The sequence below is a fragment of the Heterocephalus glaber genome, unplaced genomic scaffold (genome assembly GCF_053883595.1).
Source record: "Heterocephalus glaber isolate CG9 unplaced genomic scaffold, H.glaber_assembly_v1.0 deba00001757, whole genome shotgun sequence".
In the NCBI taxonomy this organism is placed as follows: domain Eukaryota; kingdom Metazoa; phylum Chordata; class Mammalia; order Rodentia; family Bathyergidae; genus Heterocephalus; species Heterocephalus glaber.
Genome location: NW_028258454.1, coordinates 398,582 through 413,472, shown reverse-complemented (window position 1 = coordinate 413,472; position 14,891 = coordinate 398,582). Strand labels below are relative to the sequence as shown.

The following is a 14,891-nucleotide window of genomic DNA, read 5'->3' as shown; positions in this document are numbered from 1 at the left end:
GCCCTTGGAAGTTGTGGGCCCCTCCACCTTCTACTTCCTAGCCTTCAGAAAGAAACAAATCATTATTCTTTAAAATTACCAGTCTCAAGTATTCTCTTATAGGAACACAAAATGGACTGAGATGATTGGTAGTGTTAATTACCTTAATATTACCTATAGTAAGTCAAATGGAAACAGCTAAGGTTCTGGTAAATGCGTTTTAACAGGGTAGAAATATGGAGTTTATTGTATTAGTTCTTAATACACAGAGCACTGGCCTAGCATGGCTGAGGCCCTGGGTTGACCTCCAACACTATGAAAATTGAAAACCAAAAACACCACCTCTAACCTCCCAAAATTGAACAGCTATTAAAATAATATCTTACTGTTATTTATATATTTATGCATTTCTGGTTTTAGGCTTAACATTTTTACACCTGTAAGTTTAAGCATGTGGGATACTGTAGTTCAAAAAGCTCACTTTGCATGAAGACACTCCTGGGTTCCATATCTAGGCCCTGTGTTCTTTTGACCACAGGCAAGTGATACACTTTTCTATGCTTGCTTACTACATTTTTTTTTTTTTTGACACAAGGCCTTGCTGTGTAGTTCAGGCTGTCCTTGAGCTAACTATGTAGCCTAGGCTGGCCTTGAACTCAAGTCAATCCACCTTCTTCAGCCTCAAAAGTGTGGGGATTAAAAGTGTACGCCACCATACCTGGTGATTCAAACATTTTTAAAGTGAATGAATAACATTTAGTCACAGAGTTGTCAAATCATCATTAGATAAATTTGTATAAAATTATGACAGTCTTCAGGGACAAAGTGGAATAATTTGTTTTCTCAGAGAGCAAGAATTTACAAAACTAGATTAGTAAAGATAGTTTTGGTGGAATGATATGCTGTACTACTCTCGGCTCAGTTGACCAATAGAACAGGACAAAGAATCTCATATATATATATATATATATATACATATATATATATAATATATGTATATGAATGAAATGATCTCATTTTTCTACACACACACACACACACACCCAAAAAACAACAAAAAACAAATTGGAGTCCAGAAACAGCGAAAGTGAGACTTTTTATCCAAACTCTTGCAAGAGTGGTGGCCATGCAGAGACAGGCACACTCCAGGTGAGAAGCTGTCTGCTATTATTCCTAACTCTCAGGAGTCCCTGGCCCCATCTTCCATGGGGGTGGGGGGTTTGTGATCTGGGGGTCACAGTCTATCCCAAGCAATCTATTTCATCCTACACCTGTTTCTTTTTATCCCCTCTCCCCCTGTATTCCTCTCTGTAGTTATTTTTAGCCTGTTGGCTTCCCACTATTAGAGAAGCCTCTTAGCTCCAGGATGAGTCTTTGTCCAGCCTGCATGTCCTTGTCTGCTAGTTTACTGAGCCAAGTCTAAGAATAAGGGCTTATTAGAGTGGTTAATGAAATATGGGCCAAAAATATTTTTACCTCTTACATTATATACACTTTTTTACAAATTTGTTTACTTATTTTGTGGTACCCAGGATGGAACTCAGGACCTTCTGCTTGCAAGGAAGGCATGGTGCCACTGAGCTCAATCCCCAGCCCCATACTTTATTATTTAATATTTATTTTTGTGGAACTGGGAATTGAACATGGAGTTTTTTGCACTGAACTATATCCCCAGCCCATTTTTTGTTTCAATTTTTCCTGACAGTTGTCAGTAAGACACTGAATTGCCCACTCTAGGTTTGTATTTACCATTCTCCTATCTCAGCTTCCTAAAGTGTTGGGATTACAGGTGTGTACCACTACACCTGATTTATGTAGTTAGCTTATGAAGGTGGTGACAAGCAGAACAGTGGAGATGTTGTCCTGTAAATGGTGGTGGATCCCTATGTAAATAGCCATGTGAATCAAGACTTGTATCTCATACCATAGCCAAATTAAACTCCCAGTGCATCTGTGAAAATAAAAAATAATAGATTTTAGTAATCTTTATTGGTTTTATTTGTACCTTGTTTTCTTTTGTAGGATGAAAACAGATATGATAGACAGTTTTTACCAACATACACTCATTACTGCTGTTGACAAAGTCACATGCTAGTCCATGTCCACCTCTGTGAGTCAAGGTCCCCTTCTGGGTAGTCAGTGACCCAAGAAGTACCTGCTTCGTCACAGGTTACCTTGTAGGGTTCTGTTTGCTTGGAGTGTGGAGGGCAGTCTTGCTGGGGCTTCATTATTTTTAACTCACTACATTTGTAAAGTGACTTTTTGCCATTCTAGTTTTTCCCCCAATGGAAGTATTGTGAGAAAACCGTGCAAGGTCAGTGTGTTGAGTATTAAAGTATAAATTTAGGTCTTTGCCCTGCCTATGTTTATGGGTATTCCTGGATTTTTATAAAGTTGATCAGGGCTTCTCTGACAATTCTTTTTGTGATGCTACCAGAAATTATGTCTGAAACCTCAGGCCAGAATGAGTCAGGATTTGTTATTACTTAGAGACAAAATGGTGACAAAGAAACTCTACTATCTAATTATCCCAAATGTTTTCCTCCATTGGACTCATTAAAAATAAACCTGATATTTAACACTGAGAAAGTTCTAGTGAATTCAGCCGAGGTTGTCAATCCAGCTGAGTCGCAAGCTATATCTGGCCCTTGGTGGTCCTGGTGGAAGTGGTAGAAGCTGACCTTTGGGTTTGGGTGTGGTGGGTGGTGTCACTTCAGTGCAAGTCAACAGAAACCAACACCGGAGACACTTATTTTAGGTTTACTGGGGCTGCAGCTCACCAGCACCTCTGCCTACTACACCTACCTCCTGCTGCTGCTCAAGCGCGCCCTCTACGGGGCCCTCGTTATCTTCTGTTTGTGCAGAGGTCCCATCTGCTGTGATAGGAAGAACAGCTGGCAGAGGGAGGCACAAGGGTGGCCTCTCCCCCGTTTCCGGTCCCCAGCAGTCCGCTGAGTGTCTGCCAGGCTTTTGGAGCTCGAGGTCCTGAAGGCCATGTAGGTATTTTTCTCTCATTGTTGCATAAAGGTTTCCCAACCTGTGGGCAAACGCTGCGACTTTATCCTGTCCCAAGATGCAGCCCATGCCGCCTGAGCGCGGTCCCTGCAGGGTCCCCACAGCACCTGCAGCCAGCTAGGTCCTCACAGTCCCGCCTGCACAGCTCACTGCTTCTGGTCAGGGCGACAGTGACCATGGACCAGGTCACCCTGGAAGACTCTGCTCCACCCACCCTGACGCGGCCTTCTTTGCTACTGAACTGTGCTTCGTTTTTCATAGTAAACACACTAAATTAAAAACATCAGCCCAATTCCTTGGGTCACTTGTACTTCAATTTGATGAAATTGAACAGACAAGGGATGTGGGAGATAGTGCCGCGGAGTGCGCGCGGGGAGGCGGGGTGGGGGCGAGCGCAAGGCAGGGGGCGCGCGCGCGCGGGAAGGAGAAGGCAGAAATTTGCGCGCTGTAGGGGGCGCGCTCAGCCATTGGGACCCCCTCCCCCCTAACGGTGGCTCGCAATGGTAGCCGTAAAGGAGACTGGAAAGCATGAGGCTGCGACGGGGAGTGACCCACAGTCTCCAAACAGGGTCTGCGAGGACATGGTAATACGCGGGAGGAAGAAGTGCAGAGAGGCGCGTCCGGAGTTGCCCCTGAGCTCGGCACCTGGGCAGCCCGAGCCAGAGAAGCAGCCGCGCGTGGAAGAGGCCTCGGGGAACCCGGCCGGCCTCGCGGGGCTGCAGCCTGGCGTCCTGGCGGGGCTCTCCAGAAGGCGCCCAACCTGCCGCAGCCCGAGACCCGCCGCGGTGCTGCATTGGGCTCTCCAGGGGCCTGAGGGCGCCAGGCCTGCAGGGGGGGGCTGCAGCCTGGCCCGAGATGGGGTGCACTGGACCCGGTGAGCCGGCGGGAGAGCGTGGGGGCCTGCAGGGGGCGTTGCAGCCTGGACGGAGAAGGCATGGGGACCAGCACTGAAGGAGCTGAAACTGGCTCTAGCATCCTGTACTCAGCGCTCAGCCCTGAGTCTACAAAAGTTACCTTAGTCGGAACAGCCAGCTTCAGACTTTGTAAAAATGACTGGCTGCCTCTGGTGGACAGACATTAGGTTGCTCTGGATTTAGAATAGACAGTATGCTCCTGGGCATTGATATCCTTTTACTTCTATGTTGCTGGAGAGTTTTAATATCTAAAATTGTAGACTTTAAAAAATGTAAGCACTGGAAGGCTTTTCCTTCTCCATTTACAGCCCTTGTTTTCTGTAGCTTGAGAGACAACTCAAATGCTGCTGTCTCAGTGACAGCAACTGTGAGCTAGTCCCTTGGTCAGACGGCTGCCGATATGAACAGGGATCTGGATGGATGTCTCCCAGTGCAAGTTATTGCCACTGCTTTCCACCGCATGCTGCCTGGCTGGGGGCGTGGTGTGGAGATTTTACCAGCTGCGTAATTAGCCCCAGAGACACATCTGCAGCCAGAATCATCAGGGCTTGGAAACCAGTTTCCCAAATCCACAGTCCAACACTCTAGGGTCTGTCACACAGAAGACACCTGATGAGGGTTGAAGTGATGACTGACCATGGCAGTGTTTCCGGAGTTCAGAAGAGGGAAATCATCCTTTAGGGTGGAGGTGGGAAAGGAGATCAGCAAAATCAGGAAAGACTTTCAGGAATAGGTGCGATTAGAATTGTGACAAAGCCCTAAGCTTTGGATGTTTTCGGATAGTGCCAATAAGTATCGAGGTCTGGCAGACCTGCAAGATGAAAGTCACCAGGGTACCTCAGCATGAGAGCAGTTGGGCGGGAAGAAAGTTTCTGAAAGAGGAGGAAGTGGGAAGCAGGTTGAAAGATTGTTTGGGACCAGTCCTGGAGAGCCTGATTCATGGCTGGGAGCAGGGCATTCGTTCTCTAGGAAGGCACTAATTGGTTATTCTCTTTTAAAAATCACATAAGCCACATTAAATACAGTAACATTTAGTACACTGAATGATTTTTAAGTAGAGGAGTGATTTGATCAGAAGTGTGGTTCACAATGAACTAGTGGATTGGTGATTGAGAAAGGAGAGAAAGCACGGTTGGAAAACCACTACTAAACTCCAGGCTGCAGTGGTGTAAAGGAGGGTTGTAACAGTAGGGATGGATAGGAGAGGACAGAGGTGAGAGTTGATGGAGAAAGGATGCAAAGACTAAATAGATGGCAAGATCAAAAAAGAAAGGAAAGGAAGAGAAAGAGGGAGAAAGGTCACCCAGGAATAAAGGTTATGGATTTGAAAATTATCTTTGTAAAAATGGAAGTGGAAATTGAACATTGGGCGAGATTGTCAAGGGATACCATTATGGACAGAAAAATGGTAAAGATATCTTGGGAAAGCTTTTACACTGTAAGAGATGAAAGGAAGGAAAAATCAGATTAAGTGTGTAATATATGAGTATTTAGAAAAACAAAACCAGGAGAGTTGGTGTGACAGAAGATTAGAAAAATAGAAGAATCTGATCAAATACTGCAGGAAGATAGACTTAAAAATTGAGGGAGGCCATTGATTTTGATTTTGCTAATGGAAACCTTGTAGGTCAAATAAGAGAGTTATGGAAACTTATAAGAAAGAAGTAGGCCAGGAAATGTGTCACTGAATGGGAAGGGAGGGCAGGGCTGTTGGCTCATGGGAAGAGTTTTTGGTTCTAGGGAAGGAAAGACTGAAGGGAAAGGTTCAGGGGAGGGAGTGAGATGGAGGATCCAAGAAAGGGAAGACTTGAAGGAGTAAAGTCTGGAATATTTGTAAGGTAAGTCCTTTAAAATTCTATAATAAATATTAAAGTAGTGGTTATTGGTCTGATACATGGTGCTCTTGGTTCTATAAACTAGATACAAAGAAGTGCTTTGTGAAACGCAGTGTTATATCTTAATGCCACTGGTGATAGGAAGTAGTTCCCTTCTATTCAAATCCTGTGCACTTGTTTGCTGCTTGCTAACATAAGCAATAAGTAACCCTCTAACTAATGATATCTACACATTATTATAACTTGTAATTAATGATGGTGTATCTGGTGATTGTAAAAATAGTTATGAAAGTATATATTATATATTAACCGTTAATGCTGAGGTATAGTCCGTGAATTATGTGTTTTGTACTTTTACTCATTGTGTAATTTAGTGGTGGTGAAAGTTCTACACTCAATCCTTGAAGAGTGGCAGTATCCCTTTTTCAATTCAACATGATCTGCATCAATTTGTTTGCCTGCTAACCAAGTTTCAATTGAATAGGAAATAGTAAAATATAAACAAGAAAGTGTAGTATTGTTTAGGGAAACAAACTTCAAGTCACCAAATGAAGTTATTATAAGCTCCTTGTACTTTCACTGTGAGTTTCAAAGGGAGTCAGTCCCTAATTTAAAGGTTTCCTTTTTCACTTTCTAGATATGTACTTTGACTCTGATGTATTAGCTCATCTAGATACATCACTGTAACTTTCTACGTGCTCTCTGGTGAGGCAGGCTTTCTCTTGTTCATGACATTTCTCTGCAATGAATTCTCTGTGGAGTGAAGGGCATGAAATGAACCATTTCTTATCAAGTAAGTGTATCAATTTACAAACCCACTCTGCAGATCACCTTTGAGTTCAGTTGTAATCATATTTTATTTATTAAAGCTCTTCATTCAAGTAAGGAGTATGTTGAAATTTTGCCAATATCTTAATAACACCCAGCAGTTTAAAACAAAAACAAATGGGCATCTGAAATGAACAGACATTTCTCAGACAAAGAAGTAAAAGCAGCAAATAAATATATGAAAAAATGATCAATATCACTGGTCATGGCAGAGATGAAGATGAAAACAACACTGAGATTCCACCTCACTCCAGAAAGAATGGCTTCTAACAAGAAATCAACCAATAACAAATGCTGGCAGGGCTATGGGGAGAAAGGAACACTTGTCCATTGTTGGTGGGAGTGCAGACTGGTGCAACCACTATGGAAATCAGTATGGAGATGCCTCAAAGAACTAGAGCTAGAGGTCCCATTTGACCCAGCTATTCCCCTGCTGGGTATCTTCCCCAAAGAGTTAAAAGAATCATACTACAGCAATATATGTACACCCATGTTTATAGTGGCACACTTTGTAATAGCTAAAGCTTGTAGACAGCCCAAATACTCATCAGCTGGAAACTGGATAAAGATGTGGTTTTTTATACAATGGAGTACTACTCAGCCATAAAGAATGAGAAACTAGAGACATTTATAGCTAAACGGATGCATATTGAGGCCATACTCTTAAGTGACATAAATAGGACACACATGTATAAATACCGAATAGTTTCTCTAGTGTGAGAAACTGAAAATGTAAATAAGGATTAAAATGATTAAAATGAATAATTGATAATTTGAAATAGGAAAAGGTCCAAAGGTGTAGGGGTGGTGGGAGGGGAAGGGGAAAGGAAAGAAGGGAAAGGAAAATTTATAAGGAAAAATAATGGAAGGGAAATCTATGTAAATAGGGAAGGGTGGAGGGGGTGAAGGGTGCACAGGTAGTGGGGAAAAAATTAAGAACCAAGATGCATCATGTATAGGTACAAACACCCAATGATAAATGTAAACATATTGTATACCTAAAATGTACCAATAAAAAATTTAAAATATAGAGCCCCCAAGACCACAAGAAGACAAATTACCAAGTGAGAGTCCAGATGAAATACAGACCTGAACAGAGAGTGAGTCACATCAACACACTTGTTTCTCCCATCTCTGCTGATAACGTACTTGCTGTTTATAATTGATATGAACTGTAACAGTGATTGAGAACTTTTCAAAGGTGGGGCAAGTGGAGGAAAAAGGAACTGGAGACAGTGGACCCCAAGAAACCCTCTGTTCTTTGTCCTCAGAGCTTAGTCCTTCTGTTTCCAGTATATGGCAGATAACAAGAGAGCTTAGTATTTTAAATTCTGCTTGCACCACATTGAAAATGTTTTTCCACATTCCTCTGTCATCCCAGGAAGGCTGCACCTATTGAGAGGGATCCCAGTATGCACAACTTAATAATTCCAACAATAGGAGAATAGTTGGAAAAAATATAGTTGTAAGATTTACTGACAGTCATTTCCCATGTGACTATTTAATGATATGACTATGTCTGCCTTGGGGAAGGTAAACTTGCCTGTGAGAAGGAGCAGTAGCTTCAGAATGTCAGAGTAACTGCCACAGAATCCAACTGCAGCAGCAGTGTGATACCACAGCAATCCACAGACCTCTCAATTACTCACACAGACAAAATATACAAGTTTGCCAAGTGGGCTCCATTTTAGAGTCTAATGAGTAAGTGGGACCAAAAGAAAAAAACCCCACGGAAAACATAAGGGGAAAAGAAAATGAGAACCTAGGCCACCACAGCTGCCATTGAAGCCGATGTCTGGGCTGGTGATGGGATTAATTTCCTTTTGAAAGACTCTTACTTGGACCCACTCAGACCCACTGTCACCCCACTGCTCCACGCTCTGATCACCTCCTCCTCCTCAGTAACACAGGCCACTGAAAGATATGATATATTTGGTCAAAGACAGTTAATTTCAGTCCAGGAATCTACAGTGGTGACAAGGACATGGGACTCCCACTAGATTACAAATGCTTCAATAAAATTGACGTTCTGGCTGACAGCTGTGGAATGGAACCTTGGATTATTTTATTTTATTTTTTGTGGAACACCACAATCCCAAATCAATAGGACACATCATGCTTCAAGATCCCTGTAGAATTTTGAAGTAACCTTTGTTAATGAGAATGTCTGATACTGTTGCTATAAAAGATGAAACTGAAACAATGAAGGATTTGGAGGCAGAAATGAAAACTACAACCACAGTTGAAAATCTTATCAAATCAGAAAAGTATGGGATGATTTTGGCAGAGAATGAACAATATATTGACAGCAATATTGATTTTCAGGAAAAAATTCAGATCCAGTTAACAGGATCATTTGAAAAAGAGGAGAAGCCCTCAAAAGATGAAGCAGAAAAAGAAAAAGCCAGTGAGAAGTTGCCCAGAAAAATGTTATCAAGAGATTCCAGTCAAGAATACACCGATTCAACTGGCATAGATCTACATGAATTTTTAGGAAATATATTAAAAACAAGCCCAGGGACAGAATGATACTGCTGAAACTGGAGCAAGAAATTTTAGATTTCATTGGTAATAATGAGTCACCCTGTAAACAATTCCCCCCAATGACATCTTACCATAGGATGCTATTACACAGAGTAGCTGCTTACTTTGGATTAGATCATAGTGTCGATCAGAGTGGAAAGTCTGTCATAGTATACAAAACTAGCAATACAAGAATACCTGATTAGAAATTTAATGAACATATTAAAGATGATAGAGGTGAAGATTTTCAGAAACAATATATCCTTAAAAGAGATAACTCTAGTTTTGACAAAGATAATAACCAGATGAGAATACATTTAAAAGATGACAGAAGAAGCAAATCTGTAGAAGAAAGACAGGAAGAGTACCAGAGAGCTAGAGACCAAATATTTTCCCAAGATTCCCTGTGTTCTCAAAAAAAATTATATTATTGACAAAAGAATCCAAGATGAGGATGCTAGTAATACCCAGCAAAGGCACAAGATATTTAGAGTTAATAAAGATGCTTCAGGAAGATCAACAAATAGTCATCAAAGCAGCACTGAGAATGAGTTGAAATACTCTGAACCACAACCATGGAGCAGCACAGATTCAGATAGCTCCCTGTGAAACTTGAAGCCTGCTACAACGAAAGCCAGCAGCTTTAGTGGCATCTCAGTCCTGAGGAGCAGTTCTGGAAGCAGCAAATGCATAGGCAGGCTTTCTAAAACAGGTTCTGAGTCTTCTGCTAGTGTGGGGTCATCTGGCTCTCTTTCTCACATCCAGTAGCCTCCTCTTCCAGGTACAGCTCTCAGCCAGTCTTCTCCTGGCATACCGGTCGTTTATCCAGCTGTCAGCACTCACAGTTCTTTCTTTCAATGGTGGCCTAAATGGGCAAGTCACATCTCCTAGTGCTAGCTTCTTTTTGCTTCCTTTGAAAGTGGCAGTCATACCACCTGGCAGTATTCTGATCAATCCACCAACAGGTCAGCCCTTCATAAACCCAGATGGGAATCCATTTATATGTAATCCTCCTGTGACTCAATAGCCAGTTAGAACCCAAGAGCCTGGACCTCCACAGCCACCTCTGCAACCCCACCACCTCAACAACCAACAGCTAATAACATTTTCTCACAGAATAACCTTGGTTCTCAGTTCAGCCACATGAGTCTTGCCTGCCAGCTATCTGATGGTTCTGGCTCACATACCACCATATTCCAGTCTACTGTTGTTCTTCAGTCTCCCCAGCAATCCGGTTATATCCTGACAGCAGCGCCCCCACCACATCCTCCTCCTCCTCCTCCTCCACCTCCTCCTCCACCTCCTCCTCCCCTCCCACCTGGGCACCCAGACCCTGCTGCTGGCTATTCTGCCTCTGGTCATGCTCTCAGCCAGCCTGTGCTCCAGCAGCAGGGATATATTCAGCAGCCCTCATCAACAGATGCCAGCCTGTTATTGTGCTCCAGGCCACTATCACTCCACTCAGCCTCAGTACTGTTCTATCCCTTCTGCCCTTTACAGTTCACATCTAAACCAGCCACTGCCCCAGCCTGCACAGCAAACAGGTTATCAAGTTATGCCCAACCAGCAGCAAAACTAGCAAGGAATAGTTGGAGATGAGAAGCCCCAGAGTCAGAGCCTAGTTGGAGCCCAACCCAAGAGCATTGGAAATCAGATTTAAGCAGTGGTCATCCCCTATCTTTCAGTGCCATCACATCAGGTTTCACTGCCTCAAGGTTCTCAAGGAATAGCCCATCAGACTTATCAACAGCCTGTTACGTTCTCTAGTCAGTCTAATCAAGGATCTATGCCCACAGCAGGAATGCCAGTTTACTAGTGTCATTTCACCTGGCCAACAAAATAATTTAAGCTCTTCAATAGGTGACCTGCAACATCCAGGATCAGAACAAGTAGTTTCCTAGAGCTACTTCACCATGTGGTTCTCAGCAGCTTCAAGGCCATCAGTGTGCTGCCGTGCCGCCACCGCCACCTGCTGGACGAGTGGTGACGATGCAGCTCAATGTACTAAACAATCCACAATCTGGTGCCCACTCACCCCTTCAGTGGAAACAAAATAAATATTACTGTGACCACCAGAGAGGGCAGAAGTGTGTCAAATTTAGCAATGTAGACAATGTTGTTCAGCACAGCTCTCAACTCAGCAGTGCCATTATTTCACCAGCTCAATCACCGGCACCAGCTCAGCTATCTACCCTGAAAACCATATGTCCCTCTGGACCACCACATTCCATCATGCCCCAATTTTCTAGATCTTTTGTCACTGGGCAGGGAGATGCCAGGTATCCATTACTTGGCCAGCCACTGCAGTTCAACCCTCCTGCTGTTATGCATGGACACATTTCAAGCCAACAGGGTCAGGCTGGCAGCAGGCATGGAAACCGGGGAAGGAGACAAGCTAAGAAAGCTGCATCCACAGACCTTGGAGCAGGAGAAGCCATTGTTGGGAAGGTCTTGGAAATTACTGAACTACCAGATGGAATAACTCGCATGGAAGCTGAGGAACTGTTGTGGGAACTCTTCAAAATTGGGGCCAAGATCCGATGGCTCCAGGACCCCCAGTCACAGCCCTAGCTGCATCGTCATGCCATCTGCTGTGACAGTGGGGACAACACTGTCAACCCTGAATGCTCTAAACCCAATAACTTGGCCTCTACGTACACTGTCTGAGCCACATTCCCCTCCATTTCAGCTGCTCAAAAGTGCACTGAAGAAACAAATTAACTCAGTTAACAAGTTTAAACTGAGAACAAGCAAGAAGCAGTATGACTTTCACATTTTGGAAAGGGCAAGTTCTCAGCAACAGAACTACCTTTGGATCCTTAACCTCTGATTGCCCTGCCCTCTCCCAACTCTGATTGGCTTGGTATTTGGAGCTTCTGTTAACATTTAGAGACCTCCAGGATGTGTGGTCATGAGGTTACAGCTTTTGGAAAAAAGCCAGTGATCCAGCAAAGGGGCGAAAAGAGATACACATTTTACCCTACTGATTATAGAAATCCACACCAGAATGATACATTGTTAGCAGCTTTTTCTAAAAAATGCTGTTCAAATGCCTCCTAACTTTTATAGTTATTTTGTTTTATATTTCTGAATTCATGTATCAGATCCAAAGCTCTATTGTACAGCAAATTATTTTTCAAAATTACAATAACCAGTTGCAACCTGTATTTTTTTTGCAGCCAGCACAGTGTGACCCAACTTAGGATTCGGGGGAAAAAGAATGCAGGCATGGAATAATCAAGTCAAAAACCATGTACCATTCTTTTGGAGGGCTGAGGGTGCTAAAAGCTCACCAATAAAAGATGACTTTTTCCATGAATCTCTAAACCTAGAAACATTTTCCACAAAACACAGAACTCATGCATAGGGTCCTTTCCTTATTCATTTAGGTAGTATGGATGTTAAGTGTAAAGTAAATTATGTTCTTAATGCTCTTAATCAAACCACTTAAATTCAAAGGGGAATGGGAATCATCCAAGTCAGGAAAATTCTCTCACTTTTTTTTTAAGTGTCCCTCCAGTAACTAATTGCCACTTATTTGAATTCCCCACCTTGTGGATTTCTTGTCACCTATGGAAATTTATTTCATGAGTGCTGGAGACTTCATAAGTGGTTTAAAATTTATTTCCATTGTTTGGAGATTACTGGACATCAGAGATTTATTGCACTTATGACCAAGGAACCTTCTTTACAATTTCAGTGTAATTTGCAAGGCTGTACAATGTGTACTGATGCAAGCCTTTTTCAGTTCAAGAGAATAAATGTTTACAAATTTTTAAAAAATGAGACCATTGATCATAAAGACATTTAGGTCTTGGGAAACTATACAGGTAAATCTTTTAGTCTGAAGTCTAATAATTTTGAATTTATATTTGTAGAAAGGTAAATGTGACAATATACACCTAAGTGACATGACTCATTTAAATATCATATTTTATGTAAATACAAAAACAATGAAGCATATGGGCAGTTGCCCCCACAATTAAGAGTTCTCAGTTATCCAGCAATTTAATATATATATACATATATACGTATATACGTATATACATATATACGTATATACGTATACACATATATATACGTATATACGTATATACACGTATACACATATATATACATATATACGTATATATACGTATACATATATATACGTATATACATATGTATATATATGTATGTATATATATACGTATATACGTATATACATATACGTATATATATGCGTATATACGTATATATATATACATATATATGAACTGAAATCTGGAACTTGAACAGGTATTTTATACCAACGTACATTGCAGTGTTGGTCACAAAGATGGTAACAATCCAAAAGTTTACCTACTAATGAATGGATAAACAAAATGTGGTATGTACTACAATGGAATATTAGTCAACCTTTAAAATGAAGGACATGTTGACACATGCTACAAGATGAATGAACTTTGAAGTCCTTATGCTAAGTCAAATAGATCAGACACAAAAGGACAAATATTTTATGACTCCATTTTATGAGATACCTGAATTAGTTAAATTCATAGAGCCAGAAAAGAGAATAGTAATTACTATGGGATAGAAAGAGGGAAGAACAGAGATTCATTGCTGAATGGGTACAGAGTTCCAGTTTGAGGAAATTCAAAGTAATTTGGTGATGGATGGTGGTGATGCTTGCATAACAATGTGAATCTACATAATGCCTCTGAATTGCCCACTTAGAAATGGTTAAAATGATAACTATGTATACTTCAACACTGTTAAAAAAAATTAAGAAACACTGAAGTTGGAACATGGAGTCTTAACCAGGCCATGTGGAGCAAATGAAATCTTAGACATTATACAAATTTTCCTAGAGAGCTATGATATGTATATACCTTCAACTTACCACCCCTTTACTAATGAAATGAGAAAAACAAACATCAAAACAAAGTTAACAGGATTTTTTGTTTTCCTTTGGTACCAGGGAGCAAACTCAGGAAGTTGTGCTTTCGAGGCAAGCATGGTGCCACTGAGCTAAATTCCCAGTCCACTTCACAGGATTTTATAAAACTACTTTTCCCAGCAGGTCCCAATCAATAAAGAACAGGATACTTACACTCAAGCTCTGCACATATTAAATCTTCAAATAAATGTCAACTACGTGCTATAAAGGGCATAATATTTAGTGACTGACTGCCCAACATGGCTCTCACAAATCTAATGCAGTATGTTAAAGATGAACAACAGAATAACTTCTTGGAGCCTGTTTGAAATAGAAAATAAAATGAACAGAAGTGAAGCAGATTATAGCATATTCTCAAGGTAGAGAGAAAGGGAGGCATCAGTGTTTAAAACAATGAATATTATTAGGTGAAGTATAATTATCAGGGACTGCTTTATCAGTTTACACAATTCCCATAATTTAAAAGAATATCCCAAACTACCACACAGAAGCATTTTGAAGTTAGAGATTAACAATCTGGACGTCTTAGTTACTTTTCTTTCCTTGCTAAGACAAAATACCTGACACCCAAGTTAAAGAAGGAAAAGTTTATTTAGCTCTCAGTTTGTAGAGGTTTCAGTCTACAATTGGCTGGCTCTGAGGCAGGGTGGCACATGGCAGAGAGGCAACAGTTCATGGCAGACAGAAGGTAGCAAAGCAATAATGGATCTTAACCGAGTCTTTCTGCCCCTTTTGTCTTATGCAGACAACTTAAGGTGGGTAGCACTCACATTCTAATCCTAGTGCCCTTGATCCTAGCATTGCACCAGGAATCAATCCCAGCATCACACACTCTAGATCCAGCCACCTCTGAAAAGG

At 41.6% G+C, this 14,891-nt stretch overlaps 2 pseudogenes; both read left to right on the top strand.

Moving 5' to 3' along the window:
* The first annotated feature begins 6,251 nt into the window (after positions 1 to 6,251).
* On the top strand, positions 6,252 to 9,795 carry LOC147821228 (R3H domain-containing protein 1 pseudogene; annotated as a pseudogene).
* LOC147821227 (R3H domain-containing protein 1 pseudogene) lies at positions 9,543 to 11,924 on the top strand (annotated as a pseudogene).
* Positions 11,925 to 14,891: the final 2,967 nt, after the last annotated feature.